At 41.4% G+C, this 20,030-nt stretch overlaps 1 protein-coding gene across 2 annotated transcripts in view; it reads left to right on the top strand.

Moving 5' to 3' along the window:
• n4bp3 (NEDD4 binding protein 3) overlaps positions 1-20,030 on the top strand; it is a 29,835-nt gene that overhangs the window by 1,946 nt on the left and 7,859 nt on the right. The window contains exon 1 of one of the 2 annotated variants that reach the window (XM_044127296.1): positions 7,376-7,487. The exons of the other annotated variant lie outside the window; for it this stretch is intronic. The gene's annotated coding sequence lies outside the window, so the exon portion shown is untranslated. Of the gene's footprint in view, positions 1-7,375; positions 7,488-20,030 lie in introns of those variants that run through there. 2 annotated transcript variants of the gene reach the window in all.

Raw genomic sequence — 20,030 nt, 5'->3', positions numbered from 1 at the left:
CAAGGGCTCACAGAGCTCTGCTAATGAGCTAATATTGGAGCCAGGTGTGCTCAAGCAGAGCGACGTCTTGTACTGCATTTATTTGTACTTTTATGAAAGTCAGTTCCCCTAACTGAGGACAGAGGCAGATTTTATTTAGTGAAATCAGAGTAGGGCAGGCACTCTACGCATTTCAGGTTGTTATTAGTAGAAAACATGAAGTCATGTATCATTTTCCTCCCACTCAACTTACTTTTTATGACTTTGTGTTGGTTTATCAGATTAAAATTAAAATAAATCACGTAGAGGTTTATAGTAAGAATGTGACAAGCTGTGAAGCAGTTTCAGGCAATACTTTTCCAAGCCAAAGGATAAGATTGAATGAGGTTATTTACTTTTAAGCCCATTTGAAACTAAGCGTCAGCCTGATTAATGTCAAATATCAGTCAGTACAGTTCACCAATGCCATAAATTTGCTTGCATCCTGTTTTGGGGACAAAAATCAGCTGTGTTGGCCCTTTAGGTTTAGTAGAAGTTCAATTGTGACTTTAATAGACAGAGACTCCGTCCACTTCCCAGATTACCTTTGAAATAAACCATCTGGTTTTGTCAGGTTAGTTCTGTAAACCAGGGCGCTGCCATGCAATATGATGTTTTTTGTTGGAAAAAGAACAGTGAGAGATAAGAAGTCCAAAGTTGTTCTTGAATGTTTAAGGTTGAAACTGTGGATGCTGTCCAGGACAAGCTGAAGCAGGAGAAATAGACTGGTATTTGACAGAGAAACAAAACAGAGCCAACAGTAAGATAGCAAAATCCTTCAAAGAGATGACAGCAATTATCAGTATGCTTGTGATAAGAACAAACATTAAGTTGAGTTTAGCTGTGCCAAAACATTTGGAGGGATATGAAATATCCTGTCCGCATCCCAATCAATCTTAGAGCAATTAGTTGTCTCAATTAATTTTTTTAACAAAACTATAAAACTAAAATCCACCAATATATTGCTGTTAAAGAACAGCAATATATATTTAGTTTGAAAATATATCTTATTCAAGATTATTTGAATACGTGGAAATTCAAAAGAGATCATCTATCAAACATGGTGGTGGTAGAATGATGGTTTTGTCCTTTCTGGCTCTCCGTATATCTGTATCTCTGGTATTTTTGAGTGACTCTGGATTGAGAAGAACAAATAAATGCCGTTCCAGTTGTAAATTTGAAGGGGACACACTTTTCATTTACTGAAGAGGATCGCCCTGATGTCGACATCAAACAAGCAGCAACTGATGGGATCATCAGCAAAACATACCTTCAGGAGGAAATACAATAATCAAATTTAGCAGCCTAAAGTCTGTAGACTTCAAAATGTATTTGAATTTGGAAAATAATCTTTAATCTTCTCTGTTCTCTTGTAAAAATGGGTGTGCTGTTTTGGGTTATGCTTATTGCATTGATATATTATCAGTTCAAAGGAAATGTCTCAAGGCTCTTAAACTATACCGTCCAACTTGTAGAGAAAGTTAACACCTTTTCATTCAGATATGGACAACTTACAACAAAACGTGACATTGTTACCATCAACTATGTGCTTTTTAATTGCAACCCTACAGGATCTGTAACTTGAATATGTGCTAGGTAATGTTATTTGACTACGTGGTGTTGGCCCAGTTTGTCTGTGTCTCTCGGTGGAGTCGGCCTGACAGCTGATGTGATATCTTCAATCAGCTGTTTGAGTCCTTTGGGGGTTGACTCTCTCCTCGGTGAGTGCATGTGGATGTGTGTTCTTAAAACCTTGGCAGCTGATGAAACACTAATTCTGCTGACCGTCAGCTGTGTGCTGACCATTTGCTTAGTGTGGCCTATCCCAAAGATTAAAGCACACAAATTCTGGTCCGTCAAGCTCTGTGATGTTTGAGTGACGCCCACTTTCATGCTGTCGCACATTTAGTTTACTGCACATTCTGCAGATGCTCCTAAATGTTGGGCTCAGTGGGAGGTAAATAAATCCAACACTGACATGTTAAATTCTCAATCTACTGTCTTCTGTTGCAGGTTGGTCATGCATGCACAATCTGACAGATGGTGCAGTGGGCTAGAGCACATTTGCGACAACGCTGTGCTCCTTGACAGACGTTTCCCTTCAGCTTCAACCATCCAATCACGAACATGGAAAAGCATTAGCTGATTGCTTTTTGTCTCCTGAAGTCTGTCTTGCTTCACTTTTATCTAATTTCCCTCTATACTTCTGATCATTAGCTCAACCTTCTCCCACATTCTCTCTCTCCGTTCTCTTATAATGTGGTTAATTCCACGTCTGGTTGCTCCAAGGAGAGGGTGTCATGCTCTTACACTTAAACTCTTTGCCTTTTCTCATCCTGTGAGCAGGCTGATCCGCTCTCTGAGCCGTCTGCCGCTCTGATTGCAGCCAGGCCGGACGTGCAGCTGCTAATGAGGCTGCTTAGATTTCACAGCTCCATACTCTCAGTGTAACGGGAAACATTGTGTATTGATCTGTTGTCACCATCGTCAAGAGGAAATATCTCGAGGTAGCCCAAGTAAACAAAACGTTGCCCTGCCACACGTTTTATCGCTCTTGAGCTTTTCATCGAGTTCTAAACCACAAGTGTTTATTGCGATTTTATGTGATAGGCGAACAGATATGCTACATATTTATGAAGTGGAATGAGAAGGATGCTTGGCTTTAAAGTATTTATTACAAAGATAATTAGGCATTTGCGTTTATCCTCTATGAATTAGTACTTTGAAGAACTAGCTTTCACGTGATTTCGTCTTTCTGGGTACATCTCATGCCTGTTCTTCTTTAGAAAGTGGCTAAAGATGTGTCAGAAAAGATTCAGAACTTTTTATATATATTTATTTGTCTTCAGGTTCTCAGTTGGATCAGGGGTCTGGACTTTGACTGGACCATTTTAATACATACATCTGCTTTGATTTAAACCATTCTATTATACCACAGGCTACCAGTATTAGCTAGAGTTTAAGTTTCATAAACTGCGACCAGTTTTCCTGTCACTGCTGAAGAAAAGCATACCCACAGTATGATTCTGCCACTGCCATGTTTTACAGTGAGGATGGTGCTAAAGGTGACATTTAAAAACTTCCAACCCCAAACTGGGTATTTCCAGACAATGAACACACCCAAGTGAATCATTATCAACAGGTGGCATTGTTTCCTCCTTCTAAAGGTTGTCAAACACTGCGCCAACATCTATGCTTCTGCAGGCCAATTAAAAGGTAAGAATAAAGATGTTACAAGAGGTTTTATTTCAGCTTACAACTTAATTAGTACAAAAGTGTTTAAAAGTTAGCAATGAATTTGAGTCCAAGCTAAAAATCTTGAACAGAATCGGGGACCCAAACTTTGCCTTGCACTGATCAGGTTACTGTAAAATCACCTGGCCCCTCTAGACTGATGAACTTTGATGTGAGGAAGCAAGAAACAAACAAAAGGACCAAATGTCGCCTAAAATGAAAATAGTCCACTACTTGCAACTTTTATAACCCACTGTTATTTATCTGTAATTCTGTATAAATTACTGTACTGTAAAGGTAATGCAACAGTATATACCATGCGTGTTTACTTAAACCTACCAGTGTTTCCAGCAGCTCCAGTGTCTGGGCGATCTCTGTTGACTTTTCCTTCGGTAAACTGGTAAAGTGAACCAAGTTCTTTCTCTGCACTTGAAGACACTCCATGATTTGTCTGCATTTAAGAAAAGTGCCTTGCGACTTAACCGCGGTGATATTTTTGTTCATTGACTCCAAAGTCAGCCAACGTTTTCTGCCAGTTTCTCTCAGAGTTTTCGCAGCACGGCAAATGTAAAGGTCCGAACATCAGAGCAGATCCATGATGTGTAACAGGTTTAAGTGCGAGTGTGAGAGAGCATCGGTGGATGTGTACATGCAGAGGAGGTGGCTCAGTGGCCCACACACTCGTTTCTGTCAATCAGCATGTCTGTCAAGACATGGCACACACTGTATTTCATATCGGATGTATCTGTAGCAGTGGCTGTGTTGTCACTTGATCTGTGCTGATGCTGAGTTCTTCAGCCGTATGAGACAGAAGGAACCCTCTGTCATTTACAGGGAAAGATCTTAATGTCTATGAGTCTGGGGGATCTTCATGCTACATCTGTGAACATTACCAACTCAGGCAGCCCCCACAAAAAGCTATTGTGTTGCTGCTCAACGTGCCATTTTCCCGTCATGGAAATTTTTTGTTTTGGTAACAAACGTGAGTAATTCAACGGTGGTGTATTCACCTGATCTCATCCTCATCCCTTCCTCGCGGTTTATTGATCGGGCTTATCTCTCTGCGAGGACCGCCTGCACGCACAGGTTTTTTATAGACATTGGCAGCAGCGGTTACCCTCTGTGTACATGTGCACGCGGTGCATCCAGCCCTTGTCTCTTTTATTTAGTCGGACGAGTCGTAGCGTTGCAGAACAAAAGGCCAGAAGTCAACGCCCTCCTCTGTGAGTGGGCACTGTTGTATTTATATCGACTCTGCTTTCTCCAGCTGTGTTTCTGTTTGCCGTCACATCCTGTGCTTTTCCATGAAACTTATATGGCGACTTTAAAGGTTCGGGTCAATGAATGTGACCTGCAAATGCAAACAAGTGGAAAACTGAAAACAGTGGTTAAAAATTTACTACTAGCTTCTTTTGTCATTAAAAGAAAAAGACGTGGAGACACAGAAATGGAAACGGGGGAATGCTTCCGCGCTGCTCTGGGAAAAGGTTCAGTTTTGCTAAAAATGTAACACCTGTGTTTAAAGTAATCTCTCTATAAATCCAGCTGTACTGTGAAGGCTTTGGAGGTCTGTTTGAAAACATCAGTGAACAAACAGCATAATGCAGACCTGGAAACACAGCAGAAATGTCAGGGAGAAAGTTGTGGAGAAGTTACCGTATGGTTGGCGAGAAAAAAAGAAATTGGTGTCCAGGTTGTAGGTTGCCACATACCATGTAGAGTAAAGTTAATTTGTTGAAGAAGGTTTGCTGGTCAGATGAGGCCAAAAGTTGAAGTTGGATGCAAAATGTTGCACGTCCATAAAGACAACACTAACCATGACGCTGCCAACATCGTCATCCTTATGGCGAAACATAATGGTGGCTGCATCATGCTGTGGAGATGCTTTTCTCTGCTAGAGTCAACCAGACAAAACTAATGGAGCATTGATGGAATCAAATACAGGCCGATGTTGTTGGAGACAGAAATGGACGTGAGACTGAGGCACAAGTTCACCTTACAGCATGATAACTATCCTAAACATACAGCCACATATACAATGACTTTCTTTAGACCCAAATCTGTGGCATGACATAAAATTTGAAGTAGCTTGACCCACATAGCCTCTTTGCTAAATGTAGGACAATGGTCCATCCCCAACCCAGATCCTCAGTCCAGTGTCCTACATGTTTTAGTTGTGACTCTCGTCTCTAGAGGTCAAAAGATGTGATTCCAGCAGGACAGCAACCCTACACAACCAGAGCTCAGAAGAATGGCTTACATCAAAGCTCAGTCATATGTTAATATGACCCAGTCAACCTCCAGACATGAATCCAACTGAGCAGCTTTGGCAGAATTAGAGCACGTCTGTCCTGAAATGACATCCACCCAGTTTCACTGAGCTTGAGTTATTTTCATAATAAAACTGTACAAACAAATAGTCTATGTTAGTAGTCATAACCTCACAGAGTTGTAACTAAATTCCAATCAACTATTTTGGGTTTGTGCGTTGTAAACCCTTAAAATACGATTTACAAGATGCCTTGTAACACTTTTCCTGAAGAAATCCGAGCTGACACATGAGCTGAGATCAGGTGGCTGCCGAACACACAGGACCAGGGTGTTTCACCAGGCTGCCGGCATGTGTGTCATCGTTGTTTCTTGTAATGTTATTGTCCGGAGAAGCTTAAGCAGAGGAAATTAGTCTAGTTCGAACGGCCGTCCCGCCTAGTTGTCCAGTACAACAGGTTCAGTAACTTTAATTGGACCCAGGTTTATAGCTATCTCCTGTTATATCAGCATTTTTCGTAAACCGCCTCCACTTACCCATTTCTCCTGTTATTTACCCATTTCTCCTGTTATTTACCCATTTCTCCTGTTATTTACCCATTTCTCCAGCTATTGAAGCTGTTTTCGAAAAACGAGCCCAGAGACTCTCGGAGTACATTTCTGTGGAACCTGAGACTGGATATGCTGGAGGGGCCCAGACGTAATAACAAGGGAACAGTGGCACCTGCTCTGGCATTAAACTACCCTGTGTAGCTTTGATGGGGTTATCCCCTCTTTTTACATATATTTTTTTTAGCTTATTTTCGTCCAACTCCAACGCAGAGACCAAAGGGCAGTGCTACATTCTTTCACTGGAATGTCTTTAATAGCTTGCCAGTCTCCACACAGTGCACCTGTGAGTGGCAAGGTTTTTTATTAGCTGGGATTTTTGAGTGGCCACCCATCGGTGGCAGCTTTAAGGAGTCCTCGACGTCCCTCCGCTCGACGGCCGGACCGTCACGTGGTGACGGCGGGAGAAAGTCGCTCTCTTCTGGTCGCGCAGCAGAGAACAATGTCGTCTCTCTTCTCCCCCCTCAGATGCTAGCGTCTCCTGTTTGAATTATGTAATTGGATACGGTGCAGAACCCGTCCAGTTACTCAGCCTCGAAAAGAGAAACTTTCTCTCAGCCCCCACTTGTCTTTGTTTTCGACTTCTTCCTCCTTCGCTCTTGCTTGTTTTTCCTTCCCTCATCTTTCTTTTCTGCTTTTCCACCGTCTGCGTTTTAACCCCAGACTAATCCCCTGGTTATTGTGCTCTCACTTGTGAGCAAACAGGGCACACTGTGCTGCTGCTGTTGTATTTATTTGTTCCCTGAAGCTGTCTCTCTGTGCTTCATTGTAGGGTCTGAACTGAATGCTTCGATGCTGGTTCACATGCGGGGCTTTGTGTGTTTTGAACTGGAGGAACAAGTCGAGCCACACTGGCAAATGAAGAGAGCTTAGAGTACACAGAAAGATGAGCAAAAGGTGCAAAACCACCAAGGGTTAAAACTGTGACAAGGAAATGTTTTCTCCTTTTTAGCCACAATCTCCACTGAAACTGTCCTCTTGCAGAAACTTACATCAGCCTAATCTAATTTTCAAATCTGTGCAAAGTCATCCGTCAGGTCAGTTGTTCAGGGAGTTTCCTCTTCATCTGCGCACCTCCCATTCGCCGTGAAACACCGAGAAACAGGAAGCCGTGTGGTTTGATCATCTTTAGAGGTGAATCTGAGAAGTGAAGGAGTGAGATCAGGAGGAAAATCTCCGGCAGACAAACACAGGTAGAAACTTATTCTTTCTAGACATATATTCGCCGTGGAACACCGAGAAACAGGAAGCCGTGTGGTTTGATCATCTTTAGTGCGAGGGTGAGTCAGAAGTACCGAGAAGTTCAAGGAGGATGAGATCAGGGGAGGAGAGGTGAAATCTCCGGCAGACAAACACAGGTAGAAACTTATTCTTTTTAGACATATTCAGATGGTGTGAAGCGATCTGAGGTTTGCAATCTCTGCAATTACAGAGATTGCAATCTGAGTCTCATCTATGTGCTCTTTGAGGGAAACTTTGACGCATCCACATGTGAATTTCTTCCGATGTACGTAGAGGAAAATAGTTATATAATTACTGTATGTTTTGCGTACATTAGAGCTTCAGGATTGTTTTGTAACAAGTTCCTTAAGTATTTGTTCTACTAAACAAGTGAAGGACCAGAATAAGAGTTTAAAGGCATGGAAACGTTTTGTTTCGTTGATGCACAAAATGCATTTCACAATTTAAGTTCTTTAAGTTTAATGTAAAAGTAAAAAGCTTCATTCGATCCTACCATGCCATGATATAATGATTATCACATGCATAATAATGCAACCTACGAGACTTATTTTTTGTAATTTTGCTTTATGTGCATAAACCTTAGTAGAAATATTTATTATCGATTCTACTAACACGAGTAAAACAAACTATTTGCTGATTAATTTGTTGGCTGCTTAATAAACATGCCGCTCATATCTTCCGAACCTTACGTTTGAACCTGTGTTAATAAGAGTGACAGATGGCACTCCTTTCATTTTCACACTGTGACTTTCTATGTTGTTTTTGTCTGGAAATGTTTCCTTACAGGTGAGTTTGTTTTTCCTTCTAAGTGAGCTCAAAGTGTAGCAGCTCTTTTGCAGCCAGTTTTGCGGTGTGTACAGCAACAGGTGGAGGAGGGGCAGCACTACCATACTCAACCCTTCATACAGTCAGATATTACTCTCACTTTCTCTGGCATCTGATTGCAGGGATAGTTTGGGGGAATTTGTTAGTAACTTTTTATTTTGCTTGGCACCAGCCGATGTCCACACGTTTTTTTTTTTTCACTTAGTTGTTTTTCCCTTGTGTATTTAATATTAATCCTTCTGGTCTATTTTTGGTCCTGGATTTCCCCCTGAGGACTATTGAAGTTGTTTTTTTTATTTTCCTTCCACGCAATAATTTTATTAAGCTGACTTCAAGACAAACCGCCAGGAACATTTCACTGGAATTTCTCCTTCCTTTATTGGATTTGTTAACTCGACGCAGCCTGACTGAAACTGTTCTGGCTGAACAAGCTGATTGTCCGAGGAACAACAAACAATCTTTGTGTTTACACTGAAACTAGAGGTGGAAGAAAAGTGCTGATCGTCATTGTCTGCATTTACCATTTGACGCGCTGCCTGATTGTTTCCTCCTTGTTACGTTGCGATCAAACAAAAGCTGCCTGGTTTGTAATCAGTAAAACATCCGATGTATTCTCTTTCATTTACATCTGACCTGGAAAGCATTATTTTCTTTTAAATGCATCCAATCTCTGCTGCTGAATCCTAATCAATGTTCAGCCCTGTCCAGTTTGTGCTGAGTGTGGGCTTATCGGCGGTGATTGGATGGATGCATGGACAGTCAGTGGAGACGTTCAGGGAAATCTGTTCCCTGAACGTTATGGATCGATGTGGGAAGCTGTGTAATCTCAGAGCGGTGAGTCTCACATGTAGCGCTCCAGGAAACAAAGAGGTCTGTGCTTTAAATGAACCCCCACAGGCTGTCAAGAATTTAATAAGACGCTGGCTTTCTTGTGCTCTTGGTCTTTATTGGCTCAGTTTACCACCGATTTGACCAACACTGTGATTATGAGGCTAAATGATCAGTCATTACATTGTTCTCAAGGAGGTTCTCGTGGGAATTAATGAGCTTTGGAAAATGAATAAAAAGGTTGTCTTGCCTCACATCAGGTCCCGCAGCAGAGCTAATCGTTCCTTTTGAGCGTTATCAGAAGTCGTCAGGTCGACATGCGTTGTGTGATGGTACGTTAATAATTACCCCGTGAGGAATGCAAGGAATGTGTGTTTCCCTCACATGGCTCTCGCTGAAGTTCAGCTCTGCTGATAGCAGCAGCTGGCAAACACTTTGCAGGCTTCGCCTACTAACAAGGTGCACAGAATGACATTTGGCTGTTTGCTTTTCTCACAAATTCCTGTAAAGCTACGTAGGGAGAATTTTCAGCATGGTGTTGCTTTTATTTATTGCACAAAAAAAACACACAAAAAAAAACACAAAACAACCAAAAGTTAGTGTGATTCTAGACACAAATGCTCTGTTATAAACACAACGCACACAGTGGTGGAAATCCTTTTTTGGTGTTAAAAATCCTTTGTACATGGTGCAGGATCTTAGTTACCAGCTTGCAGCCTTTTACTTACTGAAGATGTTTTGTGATACTGATCTGAGGTATTTAGGATGGAGCATCAACAGACACCAAGTCTGAATCTGATATATGCGCCTTTGTCAACTACATACATGTCCTAATAAAATTCTATTAATACATTAGTGGCTTGAATCTAATCTTGTAAATTCATGTTCATATTATTTTCCAAACAGTATAAAAAAAATCCACCCTTATATTTTTATTAATTTTAATCATATATGATTAAATTATACAAATTAAAGTTGTGTAGGTGATTTAGCTCCTGCACACTACCTGTTAGACCCTCCTCAGTTTAAGTAAACATAATGCGTTTTTTTGGGGGGGGGTTTATTAGTTCAAAGGTCAAGATAAGGAGTTAGTGACATCATAGCTCGTTTATTTCTACCTTAAAGAGGTAGTTCTGAATGGAAGTCCAGATTCAGACTTAAAACAGGTCCAGTCTCAGTAACTGTGGTGGTTTATGTCAACTTTATTTGATGAACCTCTAAGCCACTGCTATGTTGATTATCTACAGAGAAGCCAATGGTTTTTTATATGGGAAATGGCATCAGGGGGGAGTACTCAGGTTATGAAACACTGAGCACAAAACATGTGTTTCCAGCAGGGGTAGCTATCTAATATAGAAGTAAGCCGGTATAAAATTTAACTAAGAGCATTAACCTAAAATGTTAACGCTTTGTTTAACTACAACACCAAGTAGAGCTACATGACTATGTGAACATAGTCTTTCAACAGAACCACACTTTGCAAATCTTAAACTATCCCTTTAACTGAGTTGCAGACTAAAGACTGATTACAGTATTTCCTGGATTATAAGTTGCATCAGTTGAAAACTGAGTCATGAAGAGGGAAAAAGAGACGACGCATCCAGTGTAAATCCGGGGTGACAGGGAGGCGGTTTAGTTGCAACACCAAGAAGGTCTGTCTGCAAAGTAATTCATATTCACCTCCTTGGCAAATACTTGGGCGTGGACCAATCACAAACATCAACAGATCAACGTAGCCATCTAGACGGGCTCTTGTAGGTAAACCTGACAATGCGACCCAGACTGTCAGAACACCAACAACACGTTCTTTGGAGTCGACCCACTGGCTCTGGCTTTCGGCCCACAATTAGCTTTCCTCCGGCTGCCGATGGCCATGCTTAATCTGTGGTTCATGTCCGTCAGTATGAATTGATATTTAACACATCAGTCACAAAATGCCTCACGGGGAGGAAAATAGCTACATATAAGTCGCACCTGACTATAAGTTGCATCACCAGCCAAACTATGATTAGAAGCGCGGCTTATGTCTGGCATTTTAACTGGGAGAGACATTTTTATCTTTCACTTGAACTTTATTAGCTCTTAATAACAAGGATTGACAGCTTAATTGAACGGATTATCAATCAACCGGGGTAATGTAGCAGAGAGTAGCATCCAAAACCCATTCAACCTTAAAGTCAACTTTGCAATGTTGATCTTCTGTCTGTTTTGTCTTCACAACTGGTTTTACTAATCCCAACATCATACCTCCTGCCATTGTGCAATGCACAGTGCAGCATCGCAATGTTTGAACAGAACTGCTTGTAGGCCTGCAGCTTCGTCCTGGCTGAGCTGCGGTGGAAAAGGTGGGACTCATTTGAATGTTGAAAGATTTGCGTGTATTCAATGGGGTAAGGCAGGGAAATGACATCTAACAAGATGTCATTCGAATGTAATTTTACTTCTGATCAATATTGGCAGTTATCAATATATTAAAGGTTATGATGAGTAACTCTTTGAGCCTATTTCTTAAATAAATCACCCTTGACTTACACAAGACAGCAAAACCTCCCCAATTTTACATCACCAAGGCGTATTTTTCACCTTGGTATCCGTGCGTGTGTGCGAAACGACTAGAGGGCAAAGGGATTTCACTGAAAACAACACAGAGGTCGGGCCCATATCCATATGCTTGCACTAATCTCTTTTTATCTCACACATGCACACGAACAAACCCACTTGCTGAACTCGCGTCCTGAAAGAGGGATCAGCGCCGGGATTAATCTATACAACGTTTGCGATTATTCCTCTGAGCTGTCGCACTCGACAAACTTGTGGTGTGGAAATAGAATATTGTGTTTTCACAGATTTAATTTCTAAAGGGGCAATATAGCAGGATTGTTTTTAATGATTTAAAAAGAACATGTCCAGACAAACCCTGGCAATCGATTTAGGTTAAAGAGGAGGCCCTGTGAATGTGCTCTCCCCTGGGTGCTGTCTTATGTAACATCAGTCAGATCCAGATCAATGAGGATTCATGAAGCCGCAGTGAAACCAGCCGCTCCAGATAACCTCTGGCTGCTCTAATCAGAACCAGTAATTGAATGCTGGGCAGAAATACAATACTGTCCAGTCAACACGGCTGTAAAAGCCTAAATATACAGTTCCAACGTCCCTGATGAGGAAACCCACCTCAACTGCTCTATGACATTGGAAAGCTTGACAGCTGGTTTAAAGAGTAAGGCAATGTGTTATCTATGAAATCTATAAAAGTAAGGGAGAGCAAGTTAGATCATTTCTCCGGCAGCATTCATACACAAGTAATCAATGGTGCTTTTTGTAAGGTACTAATAACAAAAAGACAAAAACAGTCTGACATATTCCCTTTAGTAAATTTTAAAAATCCTCACTTCCTCTCATTAGTGAGGAACTTCACTGTTCCCCAGGGGTTATATTTGTTTGGCTTTCTCTTTTCTTCAATATATTTTACTTGTAAGTTCAGACAAGACCAAAACATTTTATTTTGATTATCAAGAATAATCCAGCTGGTGGCTGATTGCCTTGGCTTTTTGTCCTGATTATTTTTAATGAAAGTTAATCTTTCTTACTCATTTTCTAACAGGGCTACAATGCAGACACTTTTTCACATTTTCAAATTTAAGATATATTGACTTCAATGCCATTAAACTGAGTTTTGAAATTAATGACAATCTTTAATTGATGCAGAAATTATCAGGTAATAATTACTGATTAGCAGATTTCTACTTGTTTGATGCAAAACCTGCAGCGTCCTTATTCAGTTGTTATTTTAAAATATACTTACACTTTTTTGATTTGATTGTTTTTATTTTTTTATTTTTTTATTTTACTCGCTACACTTTTTTTTTTACTGAGGTACACAGCAGACTTTTGGACAAATTTCCATTTGTCTTTAACAGACTGTTGAAAGTGTTCTTGTCTTTGAAAAATACTGAATAAATTCAGACATTTGCGCATGAAAAATCTGACCCTAACTTGTTTTCTGGTAAACTAGAAATTCAGCCTTATTCCTGTAACATGGGAACGTACAGTCCGGTGGTAATGAGGAATAAGTGGCTATAATTGCGTAGTATAGTCAGAACTTCCAGAGTGAAGTCTCTGCTTTGTCTGTCTACTGAAAGGCACCCTGTATCTGCAGCTCTGACTAAATATAACCTTCAACCTCCATAAAGTCTGGAGCAGTCGTCATCAATAGAGACAGTGTGAGGCTGAACACTGCCCCGGCAGTCGTATCGCCATCGTGTCCAGCCGCCACTGAATTATGACCCACGTCACACTGCAGCGCTCCTTGTCCTCTCAAGTTGACCTTTCAGGGAACGCAGAACGTTCTGTCTCCTCGCAGTCCGGCAAACGCGCGGCAAGAATTTACGGAAAAGCTTTGACAAATTACTCCGCATTTAAGTTTAACTTGAATCCAGCCTCGCTTCACTGATACACGGTGATAAATGTCAGAAGAAGCAGCACTTAATGACCCCGATTTCAACATGTTTCTCTTCTGTGGCCTCAGGATTTGCTAAGAGAAACAAAGTCTGCCTGATCCCCTCCTTTCCATAATAAATAACCTGCTAACAATTACAAACAGCTCTCGTCTGGGGCTGCCATGCCCTGCAGCCACAGACACTTCCTCTCCTTGCATCTTGACATGTATAGTAACGCAGTGGAGCTCTCCTTTATCTTAAATGTAGTGAAGATCCGTCTTGATATGGCCTCTGGCATAGCTTAACCTGCTCAGGCGCTTAAGGCTCAGTCACATCAAAGGAAAGTTTTACTTGCTCTTATTTTATAGAAACCTGTACCAGACGATTCCTAACATGTAGGTTTTCCTTTGGAAATCTTTTGATTGTTTTTCTTTAACAGAGTACCACAATACAACATGTTTCACCATTCTTTGAGTAGGAAAGTTAAAAACCTAACAACAGTATCAATCAATAGTTAAAAACATTTTCCTCGTGTATTAATAACGGGCTCATGTCGCTAGTTTTCATCTGAAGTGGAGGTTATGATGACTTTTAGGTTTGACGTACCACATTAATATTGACCGATCATCCAATAAGGTGGGCTCACACATATTTAAAGAAATATTTCCATTGCTAATATGTAAAATAAGTGCATCTGGAGGAGTTGCGGTGAGACTTTAAAACACAAGAACTGTCAAGCATGGCGGTGGCAGCATCATGCCATGGAGTTCTATTACTTTAAATGCTCATTTTATACAATTAATTAGTTCCAGCTTAATTTGTTCTTCATGAATGATCTGAAAATGGTGAAAACAAGATGAAGAGTAAGCTTCCCTTGCTGGCTGCTGTCAATATTAGCTCATCACCTCTAAGCTTAACGAGTTCAGCATTTGCATTAGTGGTGGCGATCCAGTCACATTTGGTGCATTTCTGTATTTTGCCAGTTTGAAATTTGGTAACAACACACTGGTGTTTTCCACAACCACCAGCTGTGAAAACCCAGTGAACCGGCCGGGCTTTTCATCGAGCTTATGTAATGCAATATCGAGCACTGCTGTGTGGGAGCATTAGCTGTAGCTCGAGAAGTATCCTAGTCGTAAACAAACTTTGATCGCGCGCTCGGAGAATAGAGGGAGGGAGTGCCGAGGCAGTGGGACGCAGGATCAGGTGCTGCTAACTGTAAATACTCTTTTCATCAGGATGGTGCTGAGTGACCAGCTCCTCCGTGGGACTGCGAGTATTTCGAGCATTACAAACCGACGAGCCACAGCTTGTACTCCCATCAGGCATCTCTGGAATTTAGTTTCTACGTCCGTCCCTCTGTCTGAGTCCCGGTACTAAACCGGTTGTCCACGAGGCTTTTAATGTTCCCTCTTCACACTGAAGTGTTTCAATGAAAGGCTTTCTTTCACTGTGAGAGACCTGGTTACAATATATAAAGAGACGGCCCTTGAAGCCCTCAGCAAGCCCAAGCCTCAGGGCTTTGTTCTTCTTATAATTGGTGATTTTGCAGCTTTGGAGAGGAGTTGCAGTCGCTGACATCTGTTCAGGATTTCAACAAAACTTTTTAGTTTGAAACATATTTTTCAGCAGATGGAAGGAAAAGTAGGACTGCACAGTGGTGCAGTTGGTAGAGCTGTTGCCTTGCAGCAAGAAGGTCCTGGGTTCGATTCCCGGCCCCGGGTCTTTCTGCATGGAGTTTGCATGTTCTCCCTGTGCATGGTGGGTTCTCTCCAGGTTCTCCGACTTCCTCCCACAGTCCAAAAACTTGACTGTCAGGTTAATTGGTTTCTCTAAATTCTCCCTAGGTGTGACTGTGTGTGTGAATGGTTGTTTGTCTTGTATGTCTCTGTGTTGCCCTGCGACAGACTGGCGACCTGTCCACGGTGAACCCCGCCTCTCGCCCCGAACGCAGCTGGAGGGAACGCAGCTGGAGATTGGAACCAGCAACTCTCCTGACCCCATTAGGGACAGGAAATGGATGGATGGAAGGAAAAGTACACGGTTCGAAAAGCTCCTCTCATTTCCAAACCAGCTCAGCAGAGCTCTAAAAGAAGAATGAATAAAAACACAAACACACAACACTTTTCAATTAGACTGTAGCTGTTCAAGGCCGGCATTGCTTTGATCTGTGCACGTGTGTGAGAGATTTAAGGAGGTGTGTTGCATCTCGGGGGGAGGGGGCCTCGTCTGGTCTGGTCCGTGGCTGTAAATCTTGCTTCGTCTCCGGGTTTACTCTGGGCCCGTAAACTTGAAGGCAATTACGGAAAAACAACCGGGATGCGAGATTTATTCAGTCCCGCTGGATTTGTGGCCGCAGCCTAAATGGATTGCCGCTCTGTCCGTATCCAATACGAATATAGCTTCGCCTGGATCCGCCTCGGCTCCGAGCTCAACTTCCCGTCGAGCATCGATTGGCTTCTTGGGTGCGTTTTATAGAACGAACAGACTTAGTAAAGAAATGAGACTAAGAATACCACACCTGACCTTGACCGATTAGGCTTTTCACGCTCATTATTTATTTACGTGAAATCAAATGCATTGATTCGTGCACACTCAGCGAGATCTGGCCACACTTACTTTTAGCACGTCTTACTTGGACACAAAAGGATTTGATAAATCAGCTGCACCAAAAAAATAAAATAAAAGGGCGCTTGTTCTCCCTTAGTGTCGTACAATATTCTATTATAAACATTATCATTGATTATGATGTTTGGTCTTTATTTTACTGGCTTATTAGTAGCCGGATGCTTCAGTGGAAAGTTTCATATTGGGGAGGAAATGGTACCTCATGAATATAAACATGAGCAGCTTGGGCTGCTTTGATCTGGGCCTGGCTGAGAGCCCTGAATAGAGTGGGCTGAAGTTGTCTTTGCACAGCTCTCTCTCTCTCTCTCTCTCTCTCTCTCTCACTGCCTATTTTAACCATTTACATAATTGTTATAACTGTCCTGGCCAGCAGTGTGAGGTGCTCAATAAAAGTAAATTGTGCTGCAAGTGAGAGGAGAAGATAACCAGAGTGGATCCTAAACAGGAGCTTTGTGTACGAAAGAGTGGACCAGCGAGTGTGTTGTTAGTGTTAGATTGTGTTCACTCAGCCAAAGTGCCTTCAGGCGGGCAGCAGGACGGTCCGCTCGTTGCTTGGGATGAGCCCACTTATGATCTTTGATGCACAGAGAAAACTGCCTAAGCGTCCTTGACCGTCTTTTAGAGGTTCGAGATTAAAGTATTGGCCGTGATCTACTTTCTGGTTTCCAAGTATCAGAAGGGCTTTTCATTTTCTATTTTTGTTTACGTCTTTTATGCAGGAAATAAAATATTTGGTTACAATACGATTCCAACAAAGCATCTGAATATAAGAATCCCACTTAGTGCTTATTACTGTGTGAAACGACTACACAGCACACATGGGTGCAAAGTCCAAAGTTACAAGCTCGATTTTTGAACATTTGCCTCATGTCCTTCTCCCCCATTCTTGTTCCAAACTTTTCTGCTACATTTGCTTTGCAAAGATACAGCCTTTAGAGTAAAATGCACACTTATTTTCTGAATTCAGTGCCACATAAACAATTTTACAGCCACAAATTGTAAATATTTTGAACGGACGAAAGACAAATAAATCCGCATATGCTTGTCAATTATGTTTAAAAGAAAGTGAGAAATTTAAAGTGCATTTTTCTTACATAAAAAAGCTTTTTAAGGCCTCCGAGACCGAAATTGACCCCATAGGTAAAAATTTGCTACCATTGTCTCGGAAAGTTTGTACCTGTGAACAGAAAACACAGATAGTTTTGGCGCTGATAACTTTTTTTAGCAGGATTAGGACGAAGCCACTCACTGGCGACACGGACAAAGGTTTTTCTGTAAAGCATACAGAAAAAGTGGTTGAAAAAATCTAAATAAAAACTAAAGAAGAGACTAGTTTTCTCCTCAACCTCCAAAAACAATGTCTCTACACTTTTGCCCCCAGAATTGGGGAACTAACCCAAGGCTGAGGGAAGAGGACGCAGCACAGTCTGCGCCACAGTTGCACTCTGGGCGTCTAACCAGCGGGCTGAACCTGAACGGAGACCTTTGTTTCCCCCTCAGTCGTATTTATAGTCGGAAATAGAGCTGTATGCCAGTGCGTGTTTTATGGTCTCCGGTAGTTTATGACTGCTGGCTGTGTTTATGCACGGGAACAGAGAGAGTCAAAAGGATAAAATCAATAGTGCACCTTAATGAGGTTGACTGAAAAGAAGGGAAGGAGGGGATGTGTGGGTGATCAGAAAGTGAGAGGACACAGAGGGGTGACGGGAGGAAACAATGCATGGTGTGTGGGGGGGTGAAGAGGCTCTTAGGGCTTTCAGGTGGGTGTTTGAATCGCTTGGCAGCTGGTTCAGTTTCATAAAAATTCAGCAGAAATTGCTCATTGTTTGCTTACAAAATGTTAACACTGAGCTGGAGCTTTTCTGATGCTGAGCTCGACATCTTGAGACACACTGAATGGCTTATCTGTGATTTTATTTTTGGGTTTTTTTTCCCAGAGACTTTAGGAAACTGTGCTTCAGAACTTGATTAAAATGCGAGGTTTGGGTCCTTTGGGGGAGAAAATGAGTTGTAGTAACCCAGTTGGATCCGAGTTACGTAACAGATTTGTCATTACAAAAAACAACAACAACATGACCCTGCAGCGCCGCTACCTCACATGATCCTGTGCCCTTTTGATTTGCTTCAGGTAAAGAAAGGCTCGTCAAGTACTGCAGCTACCTCAACCTTGTTTGATATCCTGTGTCTGTGTAAAGGAGATATTTGCATTTATTGTTCTTCCATCATGGCATTTGCATGGCGGTCAGGATGTGTGGGTTGGTCCTACTGAGTGGATGTTGTTGTGCTGTGAGACAGCTGACTGCAGAGACAAACACAGCTGAGGAAACGTATGTCAGCTCACCTCTGTCCTCTGGGGACAGACGTCCACACATACTATCAGTGGGGTAAGCAGAGGAGTTTATTTCAGCAGAGAAAGAAGGAATAATGTTTGTTTCATTGTTATTGCGTGTCATAAGCTTCAGCTTGCTTTAAAGTACCTCCACTGCTTTGCGAACTTGCACATTTGTCGTGTTTGCTAACATTTACAATCATCGCTAGAGCTGTAAATGTTGTAGAATGCCGATTAGAGGTATTTATGTGGCAAAATGCTTATTGGAATTGTGATACATAGACTCAAATAAATTATGGAAAAGAACTGCACCTTGAATTTACTGTTGTTTAACAGAGTAACACACATCTAACAAGCTCATATTGGTTTGGCTTCTTAGCAGCGATAGAGCTTAAAGTTAGCCATACATAAAGAAGCATCATTTGACAAGTGTGATTGTTGTCACTCCTTAGATTTTTACACTGGAACTCTGTGTGCTGCGTGGCTAAAAACATCTACAAAAATTTAATTTTTTTTTTTTTAAGAGAAAGTATAGCACCCTCCTTTCAGCCTGCTGACTGGCAGTGCACAACGTCAGGCGTGTTGCTCCATGCAGCCGGACATGAATGTTCTTTTAATGTCCCGTTAAATGGAAGTTAAACATGCAAAGAAAGAATGCCTCACCTTGAACATTCCTAATTATTCTCCACAGAAAGTTGTAACTCACATTTTTCTGAGCATTTTCTTTAAATCTCTTATACTTGAATCTTTTTTTTGGTCCATTGCTAAAGTTCAATGGTAGCAGCGCCGAGCGAAACACACAGGCTCCAAAAAGAAACACTGAAAAAGTGCCATTGTTGTTGTAGGCTGCCATGTCCTTTTCAGAGATCTGCAGTTTCATGCTGGTTTGACAACCGTCTATACAAAAGCAAAGGTGAGCAACAGTTTGGAAAGAGGAAAAAATGATTATAGAGATTTGTCACCTTTAGAAGAAACTTTGCAAGACAAAGAAAAACTGTGAGCTAATTGTTGAGCTTAGCATGCCAAGAAATATTTCTCTGAATTTGGACATTAAACACGATCACAAATAGACTTTGCACAGTAATGTCTGCTAGATTGATTTCGTAAAGTAAGTGCAGATAATATGTGGCAGCCATATTGGATTATAAGGTCATGTCTTTAAGGTTATGTCTGGCTATTTCAGATTTTGACGGACTCCATTAGTTGTGTGTTCAAAAACTGGAAATGCAGATTGTTCTTAGTTTTATGCATTGAAATGAACTGGAAATTTCCTGAATCCTAAGTATTTGATCTGCTGGTCAAACTAAGTCGAAGGTAAACAAGGGAAAATTGAGTGATTTCAATCTCTGGCTGAGAACGTTTTAGAATCTAATAACAGGTTCGTAGTTTTGTATGAGATGCTCTTTCCTTAACAGATTTCTGTTTGTCTCTCCTTTACTGATTATAATCTTCTCCTGTAGCTCTGTAATGTTCTGAATCATCAAACACAAGGCATATAATTTGTTTCCGAAGAAGCCAAGCATGCCTCAGCAGGAGGTTCATGATGCTATCTTTGAACCAAGACATCATCAAGGTCTAATTGTTCTCCTTTGCCAGTCCCACCTATTCTTGCG

The sequence above is a fragment of the Gambusia affinis genome, linkage group LG09 (genome assembly GCF_019740435.1).
Source record: "Gambusia affinis linkage group LG09, SWU_Gaff_1.0, whole genome shotgun sequence".
In the NCBI taxonomy this organism is placed as follows: Eukaryota; Metazoa; Chordata; class Actinopteri; order Cyprinodontiformes; family Poeciliidae; genus Gambusia; species Gambusia affinis.
The sequence above is the reverse complement of the archived record's forward strand: the minus strand, read 5'-3'. Positions and strand labels throughout refer to the sequence as shown.